This window comes from Rattus norvegicus, chromosome 16, assembly GCF_036323735.1.
Source record: "Rattus norvegicus strain BN/NHsdMcwi chromosome 16, GRCr8, whole genome shotgun sequence".
Classification (NCBI taxonomy): domain Eukaryota; kingdom Metazoa; phylum Chordata; class Mammalia; order Rodentia; family Muridae; genus Rattus; species Rattus norvegicus.
In genome coordinates this window covers 5,110,115-5,135,769 of record NC_086034.1, presented here as the reverse complement: position 1 = coordinate 5,135,769, position 25,655 = coordinate 5,110,115, and the positions used below count along the sequence as shown (strand labels likewise).

Below are 25,655 nucleotides of genomic sequence, written 5' to 3'. Positions count from 1 at the left end.
CTGCCTCACAGGTAGCTGAGTGGGACAAACCTGGTGAGTGTTTCTAGGGAGGACACGAGCCGATGCGGGCAGACCCAGGCGCTTTATTGTCCGCACTTCATTTCCGTGTATGAAGTTTCTCTGTGTAATCCTCGCTGGCCGCCAACTCACAGAGCGCTGCCTGTCTCTGCTTCCGGAGCGCTAAGACAGAAGGTGTGCGCTACCACACCTGGTAGGAGTCCAGTCGAAATGCTGAACGTCATTGGGTGATGCTGTCATTTCATCAGATTTAAATGACGAAACTGTCCAAGTAGAAACAAGCATGGTTGTCCTTCACGTCACCCTGAGGCCACAGGGAAACGAATTTCCAACGGTCATAGAGTGCTGTACCTCTGTACACCCATACAGACTGCTAAGGTTTGGTACCTGGCTTGAAGATTGGAAGAAGGGAAGAGTCAAGATATATCACGATGAGAATTTAAGATTTGTGGAGGCAGGAGGATCAGGAGTTAAAAACCAGACTATGCTACACATCACATCTGAGGCCAACTTGAAATCCTTGAGACTCTCTAGGAAAACAAACAAACACACAAACACCCCAGGGATAAAATGGAGAGAACTTTGTAATAGAGAATATTTGAGTTCCCACACAGTAAATTCATCTGTTACTGATGCTGACCCATCAAAACTTGCAGATCTTTAATCTTTTCTATTGGAGACATTTACACGTCGCATATTATGCCTTAACACTATGGGGCATGTGGGCAGTGTGCTATACACAACTCAACCTTGTTAACAAGTGTATCATTATAAGCGCCCATTATTTTTCTGTGCTAGAATGTGGGTTAACCCAGCTTAGAAGGCTCTCACCATGAACACGTTCTACTGTGTGGGGTCCTGCTCAAGACAGTTCCCTCAAGTGTATTTAAACTGTTCTAACAAGACATGTGCGCACGTATGTGTGTGCATGCGTGCCCATGTGTGTGTACGGGTGTGCACGCACGTATCGGTCTGTCTGTCTATCTCTAACTGTAACATATTTGAATGTTTCTTAGCAGTGCTGATCACTCTCTGTGCTGTTCTGTGTCACAATGGTCCCCAGGCTGTAAGCACTCTTCCATCCACACTGCAGATGTTGTCTGCCCGTTAGTCACTTAACAGTCAACTCTGTTTCTCAGACTGACTGGCACAGGGCTAAGTGCTTGAGTACAAGTGACTCACCTCTTACCTCTAAAGCATGGGATAGCACTGGGATTCTGTAGTGTAGACACACCAAGGAAAGGTGTCAGAGTGCTTCCCTCGTGTTTAAGGATGAAAACCCTCAGTTTTCCCACTCGGAGGCTGCTGGCATCTACGCTGGGGACAAAAATCCATCCGTGAAACTCAAGAAGGAAAGAGAAATCATGCGAGCTTTGTGGCTGAACTTCAGACTGCAGAGTTTATGGCAACAGTGCCATTTCCTGCTCTTCAAGTCGTCATGTGGGAGCCTTTCACCTTAGACCACATGGACGCACACACTCTGTGACTTTCAATCCTAGCTGTATATTTATATTGAAAGTGCTTTTCCAGTTAGCAAACTGTTACAAGTCCAATAGTGGAAAATTAGTTAAGAAAATTATTTTTGCATAGAAAAAAAAAAAACCAAACCCACGGCAGTTCTCTTAGAGAGAACGTGGAGCTGCCATAATTTTGCCTATCTTATGCCTTCTTCTTTTTAATCAGAACTTAGGCCGGTGCTGACAACTTCCTTCCGCGTTGGGAATGTCCCATGTATGTGCTGGGCAGCACAGCAGGGATCAGGTGGATGGAACTGTCGAGCCTGTGAGCCTGGGGGATGGAGCTTCTGTCTTTAAGGTCAGGCAGACTCCTGCGTGAGGGGCTACCATTTCGGTTACTCTGGCTGTTACTAACATTCAACCCAACGTTTGCTGTGAATGGATTTGAGTCTGCCATTTTTGCTGTTTGTCTTCCTTTTGTTCCCACTCTTTGTCTCTCTGTTTTTGAACTTTTATGCTCTTCTCATACATTGGGTTCTAACCACAGTTTCCCTCTCCCCCCAACTCCTCTCAGCCCCTCCTTACCTCTCCTCCCCATCCTGCAGATCAACTCCTTCTGTTTTTTAAAGTCAGAGACACCTTTCCAGCTATTTGTAGAAGTCCCACAAGAACACCACAATACACAGCCATAATGTATAAGCAGAGGACCTGGCTCAGGTCCATGCAGGGTCTGCGTTTGTTGCTTCAGTGTCTGCGAGGCCCTGTGAGCCCTGCTTGGTTGATTCTGTGGCAGACCCAGGATAGAACCAAGCATGACTGGCAAAAAATAAAAACAAAATAAATAAAAAGCCAATGAAATGATTCCCAGTGAGATTCTGATATAATTGTAGATGGGTGTCTAGCCCGGTTTCATCAGTGGGGCATCATCTAGCAACTGATGAGACCCACAGAGATCTCACAGAGATCTGCAGAGATCCACAGCCAAACACTCTTCGTCTCTTGACCCACTGCCAGGTCGGTCTGTCTGTCTGTCGTGTGAACATATTAATTTTTATAATACTTGAAGAGTCTGTATTATAATATCCAGTTACTCACTGACAGCACAATGAGATTGTTTACAGCCAATGATTAATAGGGAGAAAACCGAATACTATGTCAGAAAATAGTTAATGTAGAAGAGGAAAAAAAAAACCCCTTAAGAACTCATTGAATAAATAGAAGAATTAAGAACAGAGAAAACAAATACATCAGTGATAACACTTTTATGGAGACTGGATGTCCCTCTTAAAACACAAAGATTGTAAAAGGGGATATGGCTTTGAGGCCTAACCAGTGGATTGACCCGAGAACATTTATGTAATCACCTGAGCTCTGATGGTCAGCAATGCATGCAGTGTTACCAGCTAGGGAAGCTTCCCGGAGCCTGACACCCAGTGTCACTGAATAGGGGAAGGTAATTAGCTGTGTAGCTGTTTGTCTGACTGACCCCAGCAGGTTGGCCACACTCCAGTCCTTTCCACCAGAAAGAGGCATTTACCATAAGCCCCATCTTGAACTTTGTACAACATTTCTCCTGGACTTCATCCTATGTGCATATTTTCCTGTGTGCATTTTAATCTGTAACAGGATTTTTCACTGTAATAAACCAGAAGCAGGGGTGGACAGTTTTCCTGACTTCTGAGAATCCTTCTAATGAGTGACAGTTTTGAGCCTAGTCTTGGGGACCTTGGCTCAGTTAATTCTTATCAGTCCTGTCCAGATAGGACACGGTAGAGGCACTTCCGAGTATGTTTTTCCATACCATCCCCATCCCCACCGCACGCTAAGAGCCTCAGTGTGAAATCCTGTTCTTTCAGGTTTTTGATGTCACGAAGGAAGCCTCCTCTCTTGTCTCTTCATGGCCACGCCTCTGTCACCGTGTTCTGTTTGGAGTTGAGAGGTGGAGAAAAAAATTTGATCAATTCCTCCAAACCAGACTCATCTCTCACACAATTCTCTCTCACGCCTTTAAGTATTATTGTCATCTGCATACCGTTTTAGAGTGAAAGGATAGCTTCACTAGCTTTATAGCCATATTTCTGCATTGTTTTGTGTGCATGTGCGTCTAAATTAATGCTGTACCACTCCACTTAAAAGAGTCCTCTCCATGTACCATAAAGTCATTCACTGTAAGATTAGTTATGATTTCTGCTGCAAATCACCACCTTTAGGAAGGGAAACCAGCCTGCTGGTTTTTCTGGCTTTTCTTCGCCATCATTTATTCTTTCCTAAGTCTCAGTTTTCACGTGGAATCCCCTTCCCACAGCCCAGGGATGTCGCTTAGCAGCAGGGCTGTTCCTGACGTCTTGTCCTGGGTTTGCTTACCAGAGAGTATTTCTCTTCATGGAGGATGCTGTCACCGGATGTGGATTCTGGCTGATGCATAATTTATTGGTGTTCTATCGTCTTCTGACTTTCATTGTTCGTGAGGAGAAATCGTGTTGTACTGCTTGAAGGTTTTTGCTGTGTCTGGTTTCTAGCTGCTTGTGTGCATGATCTTTAAAAATAAATACTTAACTACTTGGAGTTTGTAGAATCTTGAGCTTACAAATTTACTCCACTCACGAAAATCGAGGAGGTTTTGAACATTTTTTAAACATTTGTCTGCACCACCCTTCCTCATTTGAAACTCCACTAGCACATAGACCAGGTCTCTTGATGTCATACGATTCCTTCTAACCCTGGTTTTTAAAGAAGAATCTTTGTCTTTGTGCTCAACCTGACTATTTCTTTGGTTCGCTTGTCTTCACTTACTCTTTCTTTTAAAAAAATCAGCTCTTGATTACCAAGACCATTCAGTGTTTTTCATTTTTAATTTCATAGGTTGCATTTTCTTTCTTTCTTTTTCTTTTCTTTTCTTTTTTTTTTTTTTTTTTTTTTTTTTTGGAGCTGGGGACCGAACCCAGGGCCTTGCACTCGTTAGGCAAGCACTCTACCGCTGAGCTAAATCCCCAACCCCTGTATTTTCATTTCTAGAATTGGTTCTCTGTCTTCTCCCACCCCCTTCTTTCTTTCTCATTCTGCCTCTCTTCTTCTCAACCACTTTTCCCTTTGGTCTTGGGGATTGGAGTGAGTGTATATGATATGCACACACAGACACAGACAGACACACAGACAGAGACAGACACACACAGACAGAGACAGACAGACAGACAGACACATACACACACACACACACACACACACACACACACACACACACACACACACACACCCCACTTTAGAATCTTCGTTAGCTGACTCCAACATCTGTGTTCTGTCATGTTCTGGGTCCAGCATGGCTTCTCTCCCCACCCCAGAGCAGCCTCACATCTGTCCTCATGGATTTATTCAAAGGCCCAGTGTCTCAAGGGGAAGCGGTACGCAGAGAAAGTTGTTCTCATAGTCATGGTGGAGAAAAAGAGGAAAGCTCACATTTGTGATATATATTAATCCAGACTTGTTTGAGGTCTGCCAGCACTTCGTTCAGTAAAACAAGTTCCAGGGTGAAGCCCAAGACAGGCAGTCAAGGAGACATACCTGCCTCATAAAGACTGGGAGACGGAGGTAGTATGTTAGTATGGCTTTTAAAATGAAAATCTAGGTATTTTCGAAGAAAAACCTTTGGCTAATGAAACACAGAGAGATCAGTTACCGGCCCTAAGCTGTGTAAGCGGAAGTGGCTTGGGACCATAGATATTTTTGGGGCGTAATGAACAGCAACTTACTGGGGAGAAAGGCTGGCTCAGAAATACCTGATGCTTAAGTTTAAAGCGCTTTCTTCCTGATAAGATTATCGTTCTCTCTACAAAGCCTACTGGCCTCCAAAGTGTCTGATTGACTGACAAGGAAGAAATGATCTAAGTCTGGGAAACAGTCAACCTTGACTGCCCAGGGCCCAAGCTTATGTTGGTCTTCAGGCCACTGACGTGTGATAGGTTCTCGATGGGGCCTAGTTTATCTTGTCCTGAGGTATCTGATCTCTGTTCAGAGTTCAAGAAGTGTGCAGAAACACAACAGTTACTCTGCTACACTAGGGGATTTAATTGCACGTATTTCTACCCCGAGTTTGTTTCTCTGAATTATTTAACTAAAAGCCCCTTAAAACACCCCCCCTCCCGCCCAGGTGAGTTAGCTCCCCGTCTTCAGGGCGGAGCTTCGCTTTATGGAGCTCTTCAATTCGTGGCTCATTTGCATACCTACCGATAGCCCTTTCGAGGCTCCAGCTGTAGTAATGCATTTTCCTGGGTTGCCTAAATTGTTCTGGATATTTCTTAAACAGCTGGCAGTTGTAGGAACCGTCTAGATGTATCGCCACTTAGAAGTAACCGCGAAGACCTGGGACTAGGGACTTCTATTAGAACCCGGGGCGCCTTACATAATGGGGCCCTTACCTGTGGCCCTGCTGTTAGCTATGTTAGTACTGTCAGGATTGAGTCGGTTTGTAGGACACTCAGCTGTTTCTGAGAAGTTGGGGTGCTGGTAGAAAAGCTCTTACCCCTGTCAGCAGAGTGAAAGCAGTTTGGGGGTTGGCTAAGAATAGCTCAAGTCTTCTGACTTCTGTCCCCTCTCTCCCCCCCCTAGACTCCATTTCCCCGCAGCCACCTTTCATCGGGATCCAGCTCACTTCTGTCACCGTGCGTGAAGCCCCAGATCGGTCTAGCTGGCCCTGAAACACAAATCTTCTTTCGGACTTTTAATAGTCAGTTTTTCTCAATCCCAATTCGCCCTTGAGTCAGACCTGGCCTGTCCGTTGTTAATACCACCCCCGCTACTCCTACCGCCTTTTGCTTTAAAGGAAATAGTCTCTGGGATCTGACTGGCCTTCGGCTTCTGTGAGGCCTTTTGTGCTTTATTAAGGTCACAAATCTACACAAGGTATTAGCAACGGACAAGATGGACGAACATTTTGAAACTGGAACTGGTGGCCCCAAGGAGCAGTTTTACGGCTCTTGTGTGGGCGCTACCTCTGTTGTGCCCACTAGGTGGCAGCACAGTACATAATAATGAGGGGGAAAAAAAAAAGATTGACAAAGTCCTGCAAGACGCTAGACCGGAGAAACAACTGTCTTTAGATTAGCCTTAGATTGGGTGTAATTAACTTATTTAGCAAAATGTACCTTTCAGATCCGACAGTCTTGGGGCTGGAGAGATGGCTCAGTGCACTTGCTGATCTTGCAGAAGAGACCCTGGTTTGGTTCCCAGCACTCACATGGGACCGCTGAAAACCTCCTGTAACTCTGGTCCCAGGGGATCCAATACCCTCTTTGGATCCCTGCACACACCCGAATGCACACTGTGTACATACAGACAAGTAGGCACACACATATAAAAGATAAAAATAAATCTTTTTTTTTTTTTAAAAAAGATACGACAATCTTATATAATTACACTAGACAGTAAGTAACCCTGTTCGCTCACTTTCATTCCTGTAAACCCGAACAAAGAGAAGCTTAAAGTCGCTGACTCTATCAGGAACAACCTTGCTGGACTCACCCTTCAGGGTGTTAAATCTCTTTGTTGAGAGGATGAATTACTGCCAGATACTTTTATCACTAGGACTGAGCTCTTGGAGCTGTTGGGGATTAGACATGAGCCTTCTCTACCCCCGGTGCCTTCGAATCCTGTTTCAGTCATTCTTCTGTGAGGCCCAGATAAGATGCCAGAGATAAAGGGGGAGGGGCAAATGCGGCCGCTTCAGCAGCATCTCCTTCCGGTACCCAGCAGCCAGGCTCTCCTGGTGTCAAGGTATCTAAGATCTTCTTGTCCCCGGCGCCCCATCCTCAGCAGGGCAGGCTCACTCATGTTCATCTGCTCCACGTTAAATCTCATTCAGGATGAGGGATGCTCCGTGGAAACCAGAGCTCGACTGGTCCAGCATCTGTCAGCAGGGGTGATGATGCTGAGAGATACCTTGTGAATGAAATCTGACACCCCCTTCGCTGGGCTGAGGTACAGACCTCCTGCACCGCACAGCCAAACATCACCCTTCCTGCACGGCACAGCCAACCATCACCAGCAAACTGGTGGCTCAGAACGCATGTCTCGCTCGTACTAAAGTCTTGGTAGAGAGTAGACGCCATGACTGTGCACACGCCCTTCCTTTTGGTTCGGAATTGACAGTTTTATTTCTGCCGTGTCGGAGTTGGCCATGGAAATGTCTGGGGAGCTTGTAAGCTCTGAGAGAGAGAGAGAGAGAGAGAGAGAGAGAGAGAGAGAGAGAGAGAGAGAGCGCGAGCGCTGGGGACTAGCTTCTGTCATCAGCACCCAGCAGCGTGTGTAAGGTATTTATCTATTTGTGTCTAACTCAGCATGAGAATCACGTGCTTTAGCCTGCAGGGAACACTTTCCCACACCTTCCTCTAAGTGGAAACTGTGGCTATGCCACAGCTTCCGGGGCACACACCTCTGCGGGGACATTTAAATTCTCACTGCCATAACCTTCATGGCACCTGGAAACATCCCAATCAAGGCAGAGCTTCATTAAAGTAAAACTTACACTTTCTCAGTTTTGGATTTTATTAAACAGTCGATCACTGGGAAAGCTCTCCCTTTTTGGTGAAAATAAATATTTGAAATCGTGAGTAGTTATACTTGAAAGCTGTCTGTCTCATCAGCAATGAAACCCCAGACCGTGCAGTCAAGCAGAGTCTTAGGAACACTTGGCCCAAGTAATCTACATACACATCAATAAGAGGGACAGAGGTTACCCGCTCTAAGTTTGGACAATCTGAAAGGGAACACGGCAACCTCTGTTGAATGCACAGCGTTTGAACCAGCGATTCCATGTCTGTGCTGTGATCAGATCCACTTTCTAATAAAAAGACTCCTCGATGGACTGAGCCATTCACTGCTGCATCACAGCTCGAATGCCCAGCTGAGGACGACTCTCACAAGGAGGAAGGACTCTCAGGGTGCTGGCTGAGAAGAATCTCTAGACGCTGGTCCCTAGAGCCAAGCGAGGTGCAGAAATGTGTGGTTCTAAGTAATAGAGGTTCACTCCCTTTCTCCTTCTATGTATGTATGTATGTATGTATGTATGTATGTATGTATGTATGTATGTATGTATTTAGTGTGTATGCATACACATGCATATATGTATGTATTATATATGTATGTGTGTATTAGGATGCATGTATTAAGCATATATACATGCATGTATCTATGTATGCATTTTTCTGTTTGCATCTGCAGCAAGTAAGCTCTGTAAAGCTACCTTAGAGACTAAGAGCTTTGCTGGTCTGCAAGGAGACACTGACCAGCATGTACAAGAAGAGAGAATACTTGTGGGTCCCTTTTGAATTTGTGCTTATGGACATGTGTGTTCAAGTGTGTGTAGGAGGTCAGAGGGCAGTGTCAGGTGCCTTCCACAATCACTTTACCTTTTATCGATCTATTTGTTTAGAGATGGTGTCTCTCACTAAACGCAGAGGTTTCTGGTTTGGCTAGACTGGCTGGCGGCGAGCCTGGGGTGTGCTCCACCTCCATTTCTGGTGTCACAGACAGGTAGGACCACACCTGCTTGATGCTTTACTGCTTGTTTCTTTCTTTCTTTTACGCATCAGGACTGAACTCAGATTCTACGCTTACAACATTGTTTACCAACCAAGTCATTGCCCCAGTTTTTCCTTTTGAATTTCGAACCACGTAAATATATTTACCCATTCGAGCAACAACATTAAAAACAAAAATCTTTACTAACACCCAGGTTCCCCCAACAAACAAGACAAAACCCACAAAAAGCCAAACAATTCTACTTTTATGACCATTACTGTACCTGTATAAACTATGATGATCCCATGGTAGTTTTGAAGTTTTATGCGAGGATCATTTTGTGATTGACAAGACCATGCAAGGTTAGAATCAACTTTGGGTTAAATTACAGTCTTGTCATTGATACTTCTTTGTGTCCCACCTCCCATTTTAATAACTGGTAAATCCTTCTTGAGGGGGTTGTTGAGGAGACTTGATGAAGTCATATCTATAAAGTACTGAATGGAATGCTCACATAGAGCACAGCACAGTGGACAGCCCTTCGTATTACAGCCATTGTGGTAGATGTGGCCTACAATGCTGTGATGGTCAGTAAGGGGATAGAAGTCTGGATGTTGACACACAGTAGGCAGTATGTGAGTATTTATTCCCTCACAACCCTACGTATTGGGCTCCCAGGGTCTTCCTAGGCTCTCCTTGTCTGAGAGACTCTGAAGTAATTTTCCACTGGCATCTCGTGAGCTCTCTATTTTAGTCTGCAGGTGGACCCATTGAGCTGCTCTAGACTGGTGCTATCTCCTTAAATGAAGAATCTGTTTGGCTCTATTATGCTCATGTCAGTTTCTTAGGTTTATCTAAATAAACATTTCCATATTCTTTTTGTCGGTGTTTATGCGGATTAAGTTACGGCAGGAGGAGTGCAGTGTGCTGTGAAACACAGTGTCTACGATAAGCCTCCGGCGCCATCGGAGGGGAGGCGTGGGGTTGTTCTCTGAATAACTCATAGAAAAACAGAAGGGAAAAAAGCCCTCCGAATAAAGAACCAGCATGTTCAGAATGCTGGGGTCACGCCTCACGAGCTTCATCTTTGACTTGGTTGGGAGAATTAACATGACCCTGTTCTGGTTAGGACTGAAACCCAAACCGGGATAATTTGAGGCCCTAAGCTTTGCGTTCGTTCTGTCTTCCCTCAGGTGAATCACTGTGAACAGAATGCGCAAGCCTTAAGCAGAAACCGATTTTAGGAAATGGATTTCTAAGTTAGAAGGGCCGTTATTCCTCTTTTTTTTTTTCCATTGAGTTTTCGTTTCATTTGGCTTTGTCTCTCAGGAGCCAAGGCTGGCTTTGAAATCACGACCCTCCTGCTCCCTGAGTCCTATGAGCACAGGTCGTGTGGCAGTCAGCTGAGATTTTCAGTTTTGAAGCACATTGGGTCCTCGCATGCATTCCTTGTGAACAGCTCTGATCCTAGCGCCGTGAGCAAAGGCCCGTCCTCATTTTTCAGGTAAGGGAAACAATCGTTGGAGAAGTTAAGTTGTTTAACATTACAGAGCAGGCAGAGAAGAAGGACAGCATCCGAACAGGTACCCAGACATAGCTCAGTAAGAGTGAACCTTCTATGTTCTCTTGGATTTCCCTGGCGCTGACAGACTTCAAGGTCCTTGAAACTTCTCGGGGATCACTTCCTATTGGCCAAGTATCCCTGTGACAAAAAAATTTAAAGACTTTTGTATTGAGGTTGTTTTTTGTTTGTTTTTCAAGACAAGGTTTCTCTGTGTAGCCCTGGCTGTCCTGTCTGTAGACCAGGCTGGCCTTGAACTCAGAGATCCACCTGCCCCTGCCTCCCAAGTGTTGGGATTAAAGGCGTGGGCCACCACTGCTGGGCATTTATGTACTTCATTAAAGCCTGAGATGTCAGTGCTTAAGAACTGGGGAGAGAGAAACTGCATGGTAGCTGAATTCTGGGTTCTAATCGGAGCTGGTCACTTCTGAGCTTTGGGAAGGAATAGAGTTGGCCACCAGCCTGAAAGCCAGGAGGGTGGAGTTCTTCTGCACATAGGATGACCAAGTGACTGCCAAGCATGGTGCTGAACACACTCCAGGGGTCATCTGACTTAACTGTCTTGACCACCCTGCAGGGAGAAGCCCACTACTACTCTTACTTTATGTATGAGAAATTCATCCTCTGAGGTCAGTCAGTTACTTCACCCAGGGTCTCACAGCCAGTGAGAATCAGAGCCAGCATTCAAATGCTCGCCACCTTGGTTTGGGCGCTCACACCTGGCCATTGGCCCAGTGGCCCTGACGCCGATAGATTACCCACTCCGCCCTGTACAGGCGGGTTATTCTCTGTGCAAATACACCGCTGTTGACATGCTTATCATAGGCAAGGGTGGATCCTGCCTCTCGGGTGGTTTGGTCACCATCCCGTCCTGACAAGCTGCTCTGAAGATCCTCTTCGTTTTCCTGGTGAAGCTAGGCAGACCGAGGGAGGTAAGGCTACGAGAGCACCAGGGTTGCCTGGCCTCACTCTTCAGTACGCATGCGTGCCAGAGGCTTTAAATGAACCCCCAGACAGCCGGATCCTAATCATCAAAGGGAGAAAAACAAAGACTTTTCCTCGGCTGTGTTCTGTGGCTTCCATTAGCTTAACTGTCGTCCAGAACAATGCTGACCGAGGATCTGAATTATCTCTTTCTCTGCTTGGGTTCCTGCCTTTGGCTCGCTGCCATCTTATGCGTGCTACAAGGCACGAAGACAGGTCTCTACCTCATCTATCTCTCAGCCGGGAGACAGATAGCATATCCTCCGTCACGGAGAGCAATATAGCTTATTGCTTGGGAGAGTGCACTCGAGCCCTGGCACCCACACTGCTGAGCTGTGTCCTTGAGCACACTGCTTAATCAAAGGCTTGTATTTCTTCCTCTGCTACGTACGGATTCTGAGGCTGCCTCTCTAAAATGACTATGGTCAGGCTGCTGTGAGACAGGCAGGGCCAGTGCTCAATGCTGTGTGCACAGCCCTGGCCCTAAGCTGGGCTGTGGAAATTTCTGTGCCTGCGCTTTCTATGGCTTCCTAGTGTCATGGTCATATTCTGTTCCATGGCTAGGCACCCTTGACTCCTCTGCCTAGACATACCTTACTACACCACACAGGGCCTGGAGAACCTGGAATGAGTGAGGCCCTATGCTTCCTGGGGTCAGAGGATAGCTCTCCCTTTCTCAGATGCCCAGGGTTATCTGTAGGGGAGTGATGCTCTTTTTTTTATCTTGCGTTTGGTCCACGGTATTTCTCAGAATCCAGCAGCACTGTGCTTTGGTGTCTGGCTTCCCTTCTCTCCCATGTCCTCTTTGGTACAAGCCCGGACAGTTTCACCTGGGCAGGGGAGGGCAGCTTTTGGCTGGCTAAACCATCTCCTACCACACAGTTTTCCTCTTTAAAAGTACTGTTAGTGTTTGTGTATTAACGTGCATAACACACGTGTGTAGGTCGGAGGACAACTTCCAGGAGCTGGTTCTCTTCTTTTACTGTGGGGGCTCCTGGATTGGACTCAGGTCATCAGATCTGTGCAGAAAATATTTTTTTTACCTGCCAATTCATCTCACCAGCCTGATTTTTATTCTCTCCACAACACCTTGCCTTTTTTTTGTTGTTCTTTTAAATTATTATTGTTAGTTAATATGCAAAATAATGGGTTTCCTTATGGCAACCGCATACATATATATCATGGGACTCCTGTCACACACTCTTACAGGTCTAAGGGGAGGCCTGGGCTCAAAAGCCAAGCATCAGCATATCCTGCTACTTCAAAAGAGCAGGCTGGTAGCCTCTCAGGTTTACCTCACAACTCAGTGCCTTCAGTCACTGTCGTGGTGTCATTGCTGTGAAGAGAGACACCGTGACCACAGCAACTCTTATAAAGGAAAACATTTAATTGGGCCTGGGTTCCAGTTCAGAGGTTTAGTCCATTTTTGTCACAGCAGGAAGCACATGGACAGACAAGGTGTTGAAGAGGTAGCTGAGAGTTCTACATCCAGATCGGGAGGCAGCAGGAAGAGAGTGAGACACTAGGCCTGGCTTGAGCATCTGAGACCTCAAAGCCTACCTCCAAGTGACACACTTCGTCCGACAAGGCCTTCCCTACTCCAATAAGGCCACACCTCCTAACAGTGCCACTCCCTATGAGCCTATGGGAGCCCTTTTCATCCAAACCACCACAGTTACCTTGCTAGTCTCTACGTGTGTGGCTACTGTAGATCCTGGGGGCGGTGCTCAAGGGGCCCTCGAGTACCTCAGTCTTGATGTCTACCTAGCATTCGTCCTTGCTGACTGATGTCTTCCCCGAGAGACAGTCTGTTCCGACTGTCACGCGTGCTTTTCCGTGTCTTTCATATAGTTTTATACCCCAAAGAGATTGTTCTTGAGTAACTGATTTTAAAGTTAGTCTTTGATTCATTAACCAGGGCTAGGGTTAAACTTGCGTATCTTGAAGCTTTTAAGTTAAATTATAAATTTTTTCTTGCTTGTAAGTCCAGCACATCACAATGTTGACTTTTAAGGGAATTTGATTAAGGTTTGTTTCCATTTACAAATTTGGTCAAAAAAATTTTTTTAAGGAAAACATTTTGTAGCCTTTTATTTCATTTTTGCACATTAGGCCATGAATCCGTATGGCATGGCTCCAGCAGTTCAGGCTCCTTCCCGTTAGTCCTCACAATGCGGGCTTCTCTGGGTGGTGCAGGCTGGCGCTTCAGCTGAACCCAGGTGCCGTTCTCTTTGGCTTCCTTTTTCTTCTGATCGTTCTCCTTCACCCGCTTCAGGAAGCGGTCTCTGCTCTTCGAGTGCTTAATGTGCTCAATCCACACATCAATCCTCTTGGCCAGAATCTTGCCCTTAACTTGCTTGTTTACAATGATGCCCACGGCATGCTGGGTGACATTGTAGACTCTTCCGGTTTTGCCATGGTAACACTTGTGGGGCGTTCCTTTTGAACAGTGCCCATTCCCTGGATGTCTACTGTATTACCCTTCTTGTAGATTCGCATGTGTGTGGCCAAAGGAACGACTCCATGTTTCCTAAAAGGCCTAGAGAACATAGACCAAGTACCTCTCCTCTTTCCTTTTGTGTTTGTCATTTTGACCAGTTACTGGAAGATGGCTGCCACGGCCGAAAGGTAAATTCCTTTTAAACTGCTTTTATGAATTCAATGGATTTAATTTCTTCTTGAGTATTATAATTGCTTAACTTAAAAACATTCTAAATACTTAAGCAACTTGTATAAGTCCATTATATTAAATTTATAAATATGGCAAACTTTAGTTATGAAGCATATTAAGTCCTGTAATGGACCTATTGAGATTTAAACTAAAAAACCCCACAAGTTTAAATCAATTATACATGTAAGATTCGAATGACAAACTTCTATTGCATTAGGTTAAAATCTCATAATGGTCATAGATCCACAGAATGCCAAGGATTCACAGGCCTCGCAGCTGTACCTATGTGTACCTGTGAGCCTGTCACTTAGGAGGCTGAGTTATAAGGACCTTGACTCTGAGACCAGTGTGGACTGCAATAAGAACAAACCCTCCAAACTAAACGACACTCCAATGGCAGACTCCAAAGCCCTCCCCCAAACAAAGAAACAACCCAGCCCTTGAAGATATTAATACTACACATTTTAGGTTCTATGCTTTTATTTTTCAATTCTAACTTAAAAGATGCTGATACCCCAGGAAAGCCACCGCGGATCCCAAACGATTGTCTTTCTCTTTACTTTTTCTCTTCTATTCCCTTGTCTCCCAATCACCTGATCACATGTCAGTAAGAGTTTTGCACTAACAGCTTTCATGAACAAGACTGTCCTGTTAGGTTTTCTGTTTAGACGATTTCTAAGGTCTTAGCGTTAAATGCTCGATTCTTATTTAAGCGTATTTACAAATATGCTTCTCTTTTGAGACCAATGCACATGAGCAAAATTATTGAAAACAGAACATCCAGGGCTTGTGTAGAGCCCCTATCAGAGAATGTGCATGATTGTACATGCATGCAATACTCATGATGGTCCATGTGTGCAATACTCATGATGGTCCATGTGTGCAATGCTCATGATTGTATGTGCATGCAATGCTCCTGATTGCACATGTGGTCCTGATTGTGTATGATTATCCATGTATGCGTTTCTGATTGTACATGTGTGAAATGCTCCTGACTGTCTATGCATCCAGTGCTCTTGATTGAACACCTGTGCAGTGCTCCTGATTGTATGTGCATGCAGTGCTCCCGATTGTACATGCGTGCTTACCCTCTCTTCCTTGAACATATAATAATTGGGCATTTTGACTGCATGCAATCAGGAACCTACATCTGGAAATATCTATGAAGAGTTTAAAACAAGGAAGACTATTTGTAAAGTGCAAGTTCCAGCTTATTTAGAAAACCAATTCCCTGACTGCCGAGTTATACCCTCTCCTCCCTCTGAGAGTGAGCCACGTTGCTGTAATTATCTTCTCTCTCTCTCTCTCTCTCTCTCTCTCTCTCTCTCTCTCTCTCTCTGCTGGAAAAGTTTAATACAATATATTATGATCAGTTACTTCTCCCCTGACTCCTCCCACCCACCCAATGCCACACCCCCTCTCTCTTTAGAAAACAGGCAAACAAAACAAAAAATGTAAAATTAGAAACCATAATATACAAACAAAAGACTAGTAAAAAAAAAAAAAAGCCCAAACAAAGCGATCTGAGACAAAAGGTCTATAAAGACACCCTTGAGTTCATTGTGTTGGCTGTGGGACTTGCTTGTCCTTAAGTAGGGTGAGTGTACATAGTGAGACTCCGCGGAGAAAACTTTCTTCTGTAAGCACTCGTCAGCCTCCTGTTTAGGGGTGGGAGCCCATGTCCACTTACCACTCTCAGGCGGCTCTACATATCAAGTTCCAGGACAGCCAGGGTGACAAGTGAGACCCTGTGCCAAACAAACAAAAACAAACAAACAAACAAGCAAACAAACAGCAAAACCCCCTAAACTTTGCTAAGAGAAATGTTAAAAATATCTTAAAAAGGAAATGGGGCAAGAGTCAAAGATTTTAACATACCAGCTCTTGTATTGATCCGAAGATAAAACTATCAGATGAAATATCTATCAGTATTCCAGCTGGCTTGCCTTCAAAATTAAAAAACAAAAAGTAAAAAATGAAAAGACAAGAAGCAGCTTGAAAGGACATAGTTGCAAAACACATGCAAATGGAAGACGCAAAGAGTTTACATGGGACAGTTACAATTTAAGTATAAGAAGAGAAAGGTGCAACAGGCCACAGGCAGAGACACAGTTTTCAGCAAAAAATGGTGTGAGTGTACATGTATGTGTGTGCATGTTTATGTATGTATGTGCATGTGTATCTGTGTATGTGTATGCATGTGTGTTTTTGTGTATATGTTTACACATATGCACATGTGTATATTGTGTATGTATGTGCATGTTTATATATATGTGCATGTGTGTTTGTGTATATGTTTACATGTATGCATGTGTGTATGTATGTGAATGATTAATAAACACACACACACACACACACACACACACACACACACACATATATATATATATATATATATATATAAAATTTTATTTTATGAAGTGCCCAGGAAAGACAAACTTACAGATACAGAGAGTTGATTAATAATTCTCTGGGGTAAGACTTTAAGAATAAATTAACTATGAATGAGCGTAAGGGTGTAACAGGAGGGTTAGAAATGCCTGGAGCAGGTTTATGGTCATAGATGCAGCGTTAGATAGTGCAACTAAAAGTTACTGAATCATATACTTGACTTAATGGATCCAAAATATACATCAGTCAAGTTATTAAAGAAAAGGCCTGTGGCCCTGGGAAGATGTCTTAACTTCTCTATGCATAAGTCTATGTATTGTGTCATGAAGATGTTTGCCTCACAGGGTCATTGGGTGAAGCAGAAATTTCTGGTTTATTTAGAAACTCAGTTATGTCATATGTTGTTTTGGTAAAGCAGACACAAGAAGGAATGTTTTGCTGAAGCAGACACAGGTGAGGGGATGTGGTGCCGAAGCAGACACAGGTGAGGGGATGTTTTGCTGAAGCAGACACAGGTAAGGGAATGTTTGCTGATACAGACATGTGAGAGGACGCATGAAGTTTAGAAAGAATATAAATATGACTTCACAGACAGTGAGATGTAGGTTCTGGCATTGGCTCTCCTTGCTGGTCTTTGTGGCCGATTCCCTAAAATTGGTTTGCCTTACATTTACCTTACATCGAGTTGCTGATCTTGGCTTGTCATGACTTTGTAGAGAGTAACTCACCAAAGAACTTCTGATATTCCTGTGGGCAGATTGGTGGAGCCTTGTGGTTTCTTCTGGATTGATGATTCATGAGAGGTGTTTTGTTAGTGGGCTGGACTTTTGCTGCTGATTTGTGCTTGATGGTTCGCTAATGAACCAAACTGCTGATACAATGAAGACTGGAATTGCTCCAAAAAATTATTTCTAAACAGGTCTGCATCTGTCTTTGTCCTATTATCCTTTCCTTTCCACTACCTCTGGTGGGTGGTAGCATTTAATAATGCTTAGTAAAGTAGGTTTTGAAACATCAAGCCTACAATTGGGTCCAATTGTATAAGATAGTAGATGCCTACAGATGAAAACTAGAATGCCCGATGTGCTGTTTTGAATGGAAATAGCCCCAATAGGCTCACACATTTGAATGGTTGGTCCCCAGTTGATGGAATTGTTTGGAAAGGATTAGGAGGTGTGGCCTTTTTAAAGGAGGCGTGCCACTAGGGATGGGCTTTGAGGTTTAATAGACTAAAGCTCTTGTCCCTTGGCTCCTTATTTATGTTACTTAATAATATATTCTTGTAATTCTCGTTGTGGTAGAGAACTTTCTCCAGTAGCACGGTGCTTGGCTGTATGCATCCACCATGGTTTCTTTGGACAGATTCATGGTGATGATTGGTGATGCTTCCAGTATCTGGCTGCTGCTCATGATGCCAGAACTCATAGCCTTGGCGTTGCAGCAAATTTAATATATATATATATATATATAAGCTTCTATGACCAACCCAGCACTGTTTGTGAGGCAGCGCCTATCGGTTTGAAGCTCCGAAGTTGCTCATTTGCTCAGGCTACTAAATTACCATAGGAACAACTCTTTAATGCGAACCATAATCATCCTATGTGATTATCAAATGCTTTAATACCACCTACAACCAAACTGACCATCATCAATGAGTACCATCGGTATATTTTATAAAAACCAGCCACCAATTAACTCCGTGAACAGTCTTTTACTTAATAAAGTATGGAAATTTGGAATCCACAGAACTTATTGTGTTAAATGTCATGTATTTGAAATTTAGTGAAGCTCTAGATGTATTTTCACAAAGACTTGAAAATATTTTGACTTTTAACAAGGTTTTTATAATTTTGAACATTTTGTGATTTTCTTTTCGAGACACAGTCTCAGTCTGTAACTGGCTGGCCTTGAGCCTCCGTAGCTCCTATATCTGCCTCCAACATGCTGGGACCACAGGCGTGTGCCGTCTCTCCTGGCTCCCACTGGTTATTGTTTTATGCAGTTTATCTTTACCCACTGGAGAACCGGGGTGTTCAGATGGGCAAGTCTAGAAAAGGAGATCTAATCCTAACCCCAGAGGTCAGCATCATCATCATCGGGGTGCATATCCTTCTAGGTTTTTCAAGCATCTTCCAGTTATCAGCATGTCCTTCTTGCTCCCTAACACGTGCACGTGCAACACATGCATGCACACACGCACACGCACACGTGCACACACAGAGACATGTCAGTATCTCCCCCCCTCTCGCTTTTGTAGTTTAAGGAAATTCCATCTACTCAACAGGTTTATTTTTTAACTTAACTCTATACATAGCATATTGCATAGGTTTCCCCTCTATGAAAATTAATGCTTTGTATTCCCAGCAGTTTACCTAAGAAATAGAAAATCAAAATCCCCCCCCCCGGGGTACAGTGTTAATTGAAGTCTAAAATGGTTTCGGAATCCTGCGTCCTTGAGTTATTTTCCTTGAGTTATTTTCCTGTGTTTGCTCAGGGACGGTCTGTGGGTTCCTCTAGGAGAGTGGTGACGTGAGCAGGCAAGCATTGGCCCTTGGAGAGACTGGCTGTGCAACTGTGGATGCTAAGCTGGTTCTCTGTGTTATTATTGTCTTGTTAGTTAAAAGGCTGGTAGAAAAAAATAACAGCAGAAGTCTGAGTGTCTTGACAATTAAGCATTGTGTACCCCAAACTGGAAAACACAGAAATAACAAGATACAGATGGTAAGTAGTGGACTGGATTTTAACCTTCTTTGTTGCAAGATTTTGCTACTTTGTATACTAGCTTTATGCATCTGGGATAGAGGAGAGGGGTTTGTTTGTTTATTCTGATGTAGATCATTGGAAACCAGTAGCCACACAGAAGTGACTTCTTTACTATTTTCAATATACACACACCCCACAGCTCTCACCCTAAAGAAAATAAGAGATTGTTCACTCCAGAACCAAATATGAGTGACTAGAGCTTGGGAACACAAATTCAAGTTACCCCAAATACTATATTCCAAACTGGTAACATTTGTGATGTTTTTCTAAAAACTAAAGGACAGAAAGAAGCCATAAGTGAAGTCTCTTCACATACCCTGGAGGAAACGTCAGCTAAGCCGCTATGGCAAATGGGGAAACCTCTGCTCCAAGTCTCAACTGCTGTCTGTGATGTTTTTAGTCTCTGGGCTGGTGGAAGCTAGGGGTCTGTTTGTCCATCCTGAAATGATTTAACTAATAACCACAAGGATATTAGGTCACAGGCAGAATTGGGAAATAAATGCTTATTTAGTGGGCCAGATAGCCCAAGATAATTTGGTTTTTGTATCTGCACCATTCCAATTCTCCACAACTATCGAAGTTTTAGTCAGTTAATCAGCCTTGTAGGGAGTTTAATATAGGAGTATCCCAACCAGGAACTGCAGTTCATACCTGGTTTATTTTATTTTTTTATAAAGACATTGGGGATAAATTACTTTGATAATTTTACACACAGAAACAGAAAATTTGGCTCGTAGTGAGTTAGTTTTAAAGATGCATTCTGTTGCTAATTGAGGTGGTAAAAGGATGGCCAGGTGTGAGAAGACAGAGTTGGGAGCAGCAGGAAAGCTAGAAGAGAAAGAACAGGAAAGAGGAAGGGAGAGGGCAGATGGGAGGCAAGAAGGGCAGGAGGCAGACAAGAGACTTGAAAGCTGTCCTCCAAGGTAGGGGAGCATGCAGAGGAAAAACAGTTGGTTTGAGAAGCCAGTTCAAGGGCAAATTGACACTGTCAGCATTTGAAGTCCCCTAAACCAGGGAGTTATTGGTATAGACTCAGAAATACATCAGCATCCAAAGACAATTATTGCAACAAATCTGTAATAGCAGAGACTGGGGGGTGGGGTGGTAGCCTGTGTACTTTGCGTGCGTAAGGCTTTAGGTTTGATTTCTAGCCCTCTACAAAACAAAAACAATAAGCAGAAAATTATAATCAGCTTAAACATCCAGCAAATGCAATAAAATATCTTCTTCATTCAGTAGAAATCTAGGTGGATATAAAAAAGTGTAAGATAAGAGTTATGGATGTGAACACAGAAAAATATGTATATGATTGTTAAAAACATGTTGAGGAACATTATAGGAGATATGATTTTAATCTATAGAAACAAAAATATGATATAGCTAGTATACATCAAAAGGTCTTTATGCCGGTCCTGATAAAACCAGCAATGGAGAGGATGAGGCAAGAGCATTAATGTGAGTTTGAAGCCAGTCAAAGCTACAAAGTGAGCATTTTAAATATCCAGTTTAAAAAAAGAGAAGAAAAGGAACAGAGAGAAGAGACAGGAGGGAGAGGGAGAGAAGCCATGGCAGGGGACGTTAAGATTCCGCTCTGTGTATTTAGAGGTTGATATTAATGGTGGGTTTTTTTTTTCCACCCGGAGCTGAGGACCAAACCCAGGGCCTCGCCCTTATTAGGCAAGCGCTCAACCACTGAGCTAAATCCCCAACCCTGTTATTAATGTTCTTAAGGGATGGATGGTACTGGGCTTTGTATGGTTAGGTAGGCAATTATATTATATCAATTGGGAAAAAAAGAGAAGAAAAGAAAATTAAAATTAAAAAAGAAACTAAAGAGCTGGAGAGATGGCTCAGTGGTTAAGAGCACTGTACTGTTTTTCCAGAGGTCGTGAGTTCAATTCCCAGCAACCACATGGTGGCTCACAACCATCTGCAATGGAATCCGATGCCCTCTTCTGGTGTGTCTGAAGACAGCTACAATGTATTCACGTACATAAAATAAATAAATCTTAAAAAAAACTAAAAGCCAACAAAACCAAACGAACCTGTGCTTGCATGAATATATAGTAAACTCTTGATGGTTTGGGTCTTGATAGCTAACAGAGAACTGTTAGCAGGACATCCACTGGCCTCTGAGAAGGGAGCTCTGATTTACTGATGTGCTCATGGTTACTGATAAGAGGCTTCAGCTTCCTGTTTGCCCAGGGACACCAACAGAGCCCAGACCTGGGCAACTCTGTTCTTGCTGGGAGTGGGCAAATTTCATTATAATGTTTGGGCTTTGGGGTGAGCCTTGGGAAGACAATTTCCTCATCTATAATCTTAGGATAATAACGATCTTTACTGACAAGGATTATTCTGAATATTAAGAGTACAGAGATAGATACACTTAGACAACGCTTAGCCCTGTGTCTTCCCTGGTCAGGACCCATAAGCTGTAGCTACTGCAGTTATTAATAAGGTGGAGAAGTTCAGGATCAAATTTCCATCTTTTCAGGCCTTCATTTTCTTTATTTATGCCTCCCCCCCCCCCTTGTGGAGAGGAAAGCAATTTGATATGTGGAATTGAAAGCAGACAGATTTACCTACGATTTCATGCTAGGCCATCACAGCTTATGTTTGGAGTCTATAGGAAGAAAGAATTTTTTTTTCTTCATTTCGATTCCCCTCAACACAGCTTAGGTTCTTATCTGACAATTTGTATTGGTCATTAAGGCAGCCATTCCGGAATACAGACCTCTCAATTTTAAAAAATTCTTCCATAACGTTTAGTACTTTTTAAATGGAGTAATTTTAGTGCATTAAATTTATTCTGTGAGATGACATTAGGCCACATTCCTATTTGTTTTCTTGTGCTGATTTAATGTACTTTCAGATTCTTAAAATGTCTTTTTTATAATACTTCATGATTGCAAGGGATGCTTTTAAAATACGTTGACCCCACCCCACCCCCCATCCCCCCATAAAAAAGAAGAGAGGAAAAGGAGAACGCCTTTGACTTGCAGTTCATATGCCTTTTGCTGGCTCTTTACTGCTTCAGCGTCAGCAGCTTGTGGTAAGACGGAATTTGAGTTACACCACAGCAGGGATAATGGGATAGTGGGAGCCAGGCATGTAGTCACACCACGGCAGGAACTTGTGCTCATTGATGTATTTATGTAATAGTTCATCATTGAGAAATGACACTCTTAGAAAAAGTGCTGCTGAGTGGATGAGTACACTTCCCCTGTTTTCCAAGGGCCAGGCAATTCCCTCGAATGTTGACAGTGCTCCCCCCCCCCCCTCCGCCCCCCACCCCCACCCCCCCCACCCCCCATATGCTATGAAGCTCAGTTCTACCATGGCTTCCATTCCCACAACGGGAAGTCAAATCCCACAGGTCAATGGTTGCATCCTTCTACGCCCAGACCCTTTCACCTCATACAATGTAGCAGTTTGTAGAATCCCTTTTGAGACATCTGCAGTAGAAGCCGCTGCTCTAAAGAAGGGGGTGCATCAAACATTCGCCGGTGCTTTTTTTTTTTTTTTTGGTTCTTTTTTTCGGAGCTGGGGACCGAACCCAGGGCCTTGCGCTTCCTAGGCAAGCGCTCTACCACTGAGCTAAATCCCCAACCCCTCGGCCGGTGCTTTAACAATAACACTGAGCCATCATGGAAAATTCAGCTATCAAGTGTGCTGGTTCAGTTTCTTTTAAGTCCTCCCAATTACTGATTACTGATCAGAGACCATGTAAACAAGGATGTTTGGGGCTGGAGAGATGGCTCAGCAGCTAAGAGTACCAACTGCTCTTCCAGAGGTCCTGAGTTCAATTCCCAGCAACCACATGGTGACTCACAGCCATCTATTCTGGTGTGTTTGGAGACAGCTACAGTGTGCTCGTATCAGAAAATAATGATATAATTTTTTTTAAAAGAATGTTTGCCTGTTTGATTTGGTACTGGGGACTGAATGAGAGCCCTTACAGATGCTAGGCAGGGCTCCTCCCCCAACAAGTGGTAGCTTTGCCCCTCTGTGAATTCGGGTTGTTATTGCTATGAAGAGACACCATGGGTACACAACTCTTATAACATAAATCATTTTATTGGCGCTGGCTTACAGTTCAGAGGTTTAGTTTATTATCGTCATGGCAGGAAGCACGGTGGCACAGACAGACGTGGTGCTGGAGAAGGAGCTGAGGGTTCTACATCTGGGTTCGAAGGCAGCAGGAAGAGAATGCACATCAGAGACCTCAAAGCCCGCCCCCAGTGACGCACTTCCTCCAACAAGGCCACACCTCCTAATAGCGCCACTCCCTGGTGACCAAGCATTCAAACACGTGAGTCTATGGTGCCATTCTTTTTTTTTTTTTTTTTTGGTTCTTTTTTTCCGGAGCTGGGGACCGAACCCAGGGCCTTGCGCTTCCTAGGTAAGCGCTCTACCACTGAGCTAAATCCCCAGCCCCCTATGGTGCCATTCTTATTCAAACCACCACAACCCACATATACTTTTTATATTTGAGACAGGATCCCACCAACTTTTCTGGGCTTCGAGAACTTACTCTAGAGCCTAGGAAGGCCTTTCTCGGCCTCTTACGTGGCTGGAATTATAGGCTCTACAAAAATGATGTATAATTATTTAGCAAAACTCTTATTTTTCAGATCATTGTCTCTGCATTATGTGGGATACAACTGAGTATCTAAATCCGGCATATCTGAGAAACACGTGTCGTTGCATGGACCACGCCTATGAAATGGCCGGCACTTATCCAGAAACACAGGAGCAAGTGTGAGCGTGTCTAAAACCTCCCTCTGAAATAGATTTCTCACTGACCTTTGTCATTGGCTGCCCTGTCAGCATATATAGGGTTGTTTTCTGCCCCATCAAAATTCATCACCATTTCCCGGTGTCATGGCAGACGGAGAGATCTGTGGCCCAGCATCGTGTAGAGGCCTCTTCACTGCAGCTGACTTATTTTACAACCTGGGTTCAGTTAGTGGGGAAGGGAGACTAAGTCTGACGTGATGCCACGGAGCCCTAACACGAAACCACCTCTGATCCGTCTCTAGTCAAGGCAGGTGTTTGGGAGCTGTGGGAAGTGGAAAGGAGTTCTCCTTCCCTCCAAAACTCTGCTGGTGTCATTCCACAATTTGCAGCCACTGGCAATGCCTTCGACCAGACACCAAGGATCAGAACGTCCTCTGACTTCCCTTCGCTGCGCCTTCTGGGTTTCTTCTGATGAGTACAGAGACAGCGGGGAGGAAGAGGGAACGGCCCTCCTTTATCTGAAGCTGATTGCCTAAGGCTCTTTTGGGTGACAGTTTTCACTGTAACAACACTAATGAGATGTCATTTGGCCTATAAGGGGGGTGGGGAGAAAACATGAAAAGGATCAGAATAAGGCCAGCACGGTGACACCTGCCTTTAATTCCAGCACCCAGGAGATATTGAGGCTGGAGGATAATGGATTCCAGGCTAGCCTGAGCTACAGAGTAAAACCCTTTTTCAAAACAAAGGCAAACAAACAAACAAAAATCCCACTGTAAATCAGCATAAAACGAAGAGAGAAAAGGTTTTCTACAAAAGGGGTGTACAGCTTTCAGATGCTCTCTTCCTCAGCAGCTATCTGTCCTTGGGAGGTCCCTCAGTGCTAGCTTCCGATTTGCCCTTGGGCGAATTTTTGCGCCACTTATTCCTGGACATACCGCAGGCATAGCTGTGGCCCGGTAGGTATGTATATGCAGACACTCAGTATTCTGTCTTCATCTTTCCCCAAGATCTGCCCTGCCAGCTTCTCTTGTTTGTGGTCCCCTAAGGTGCACGGCAGCCCAAGGATGAAACCAACACCCCAATTTGCAGTTTCCAGGGTAGCTCAGTTCCCTAAGCAGTGAAGGTCATGTAACGACTGACTAATTTATTCTCTTTTATTCTGAAAATTAGGGAAGTTTTTTATTAAATTCTTCGCAACAGGACTTTTGATCCAAACTGTCTCTTAATCTTGTGTTTGATAAATAATAAATGTCTCACTGCTCACCAGAATGTGCTGTAGTCAGTGATTACTAATGCCTCATTTGCATGTGAAATTGATATTCCATACGGCTGGCCCAATCATTTAGGTCTATCCCAATAGGGAGACACAAATTAATTTGAGAAGTTCGAGTTGCAAACTATTGAAAGCTATCGAGCAATTACCAGGACAGACCTAGATGTTCAGGTTCTGGGTTAAGGTGGCAGACTTTAAGCTGTCTCTGTGCAAACTGGAGAAGGAGAAAATCTGAATAGGAGAGTCTAGGCTTGATCTCAGCGAGGTAGAGAGTTTCAG

At 44.0% G+C, this 25,655-nt stretch overlaps 1 long non-coding RNA gene across 1 annotated transcript; it reads left to right on the top strand.

The window, feature by feature from the left end:
- Positions 1-23,477: 23,477 nt before the first annotated feature.
- On the top strand, positions 23,478-25,372 carry LOC134482314 (uncharacterized). Its single transcript, XR_010058348.1, has 2 exons — positions 23,478-23,672; positions 23,995-25,372. It is a non-coding gene; the product is annotated as an uncharacterized LOC134482314 (long non-coding RNA).
- Positions 25,373-25,655: the final 283 nt, after the last annotated feature.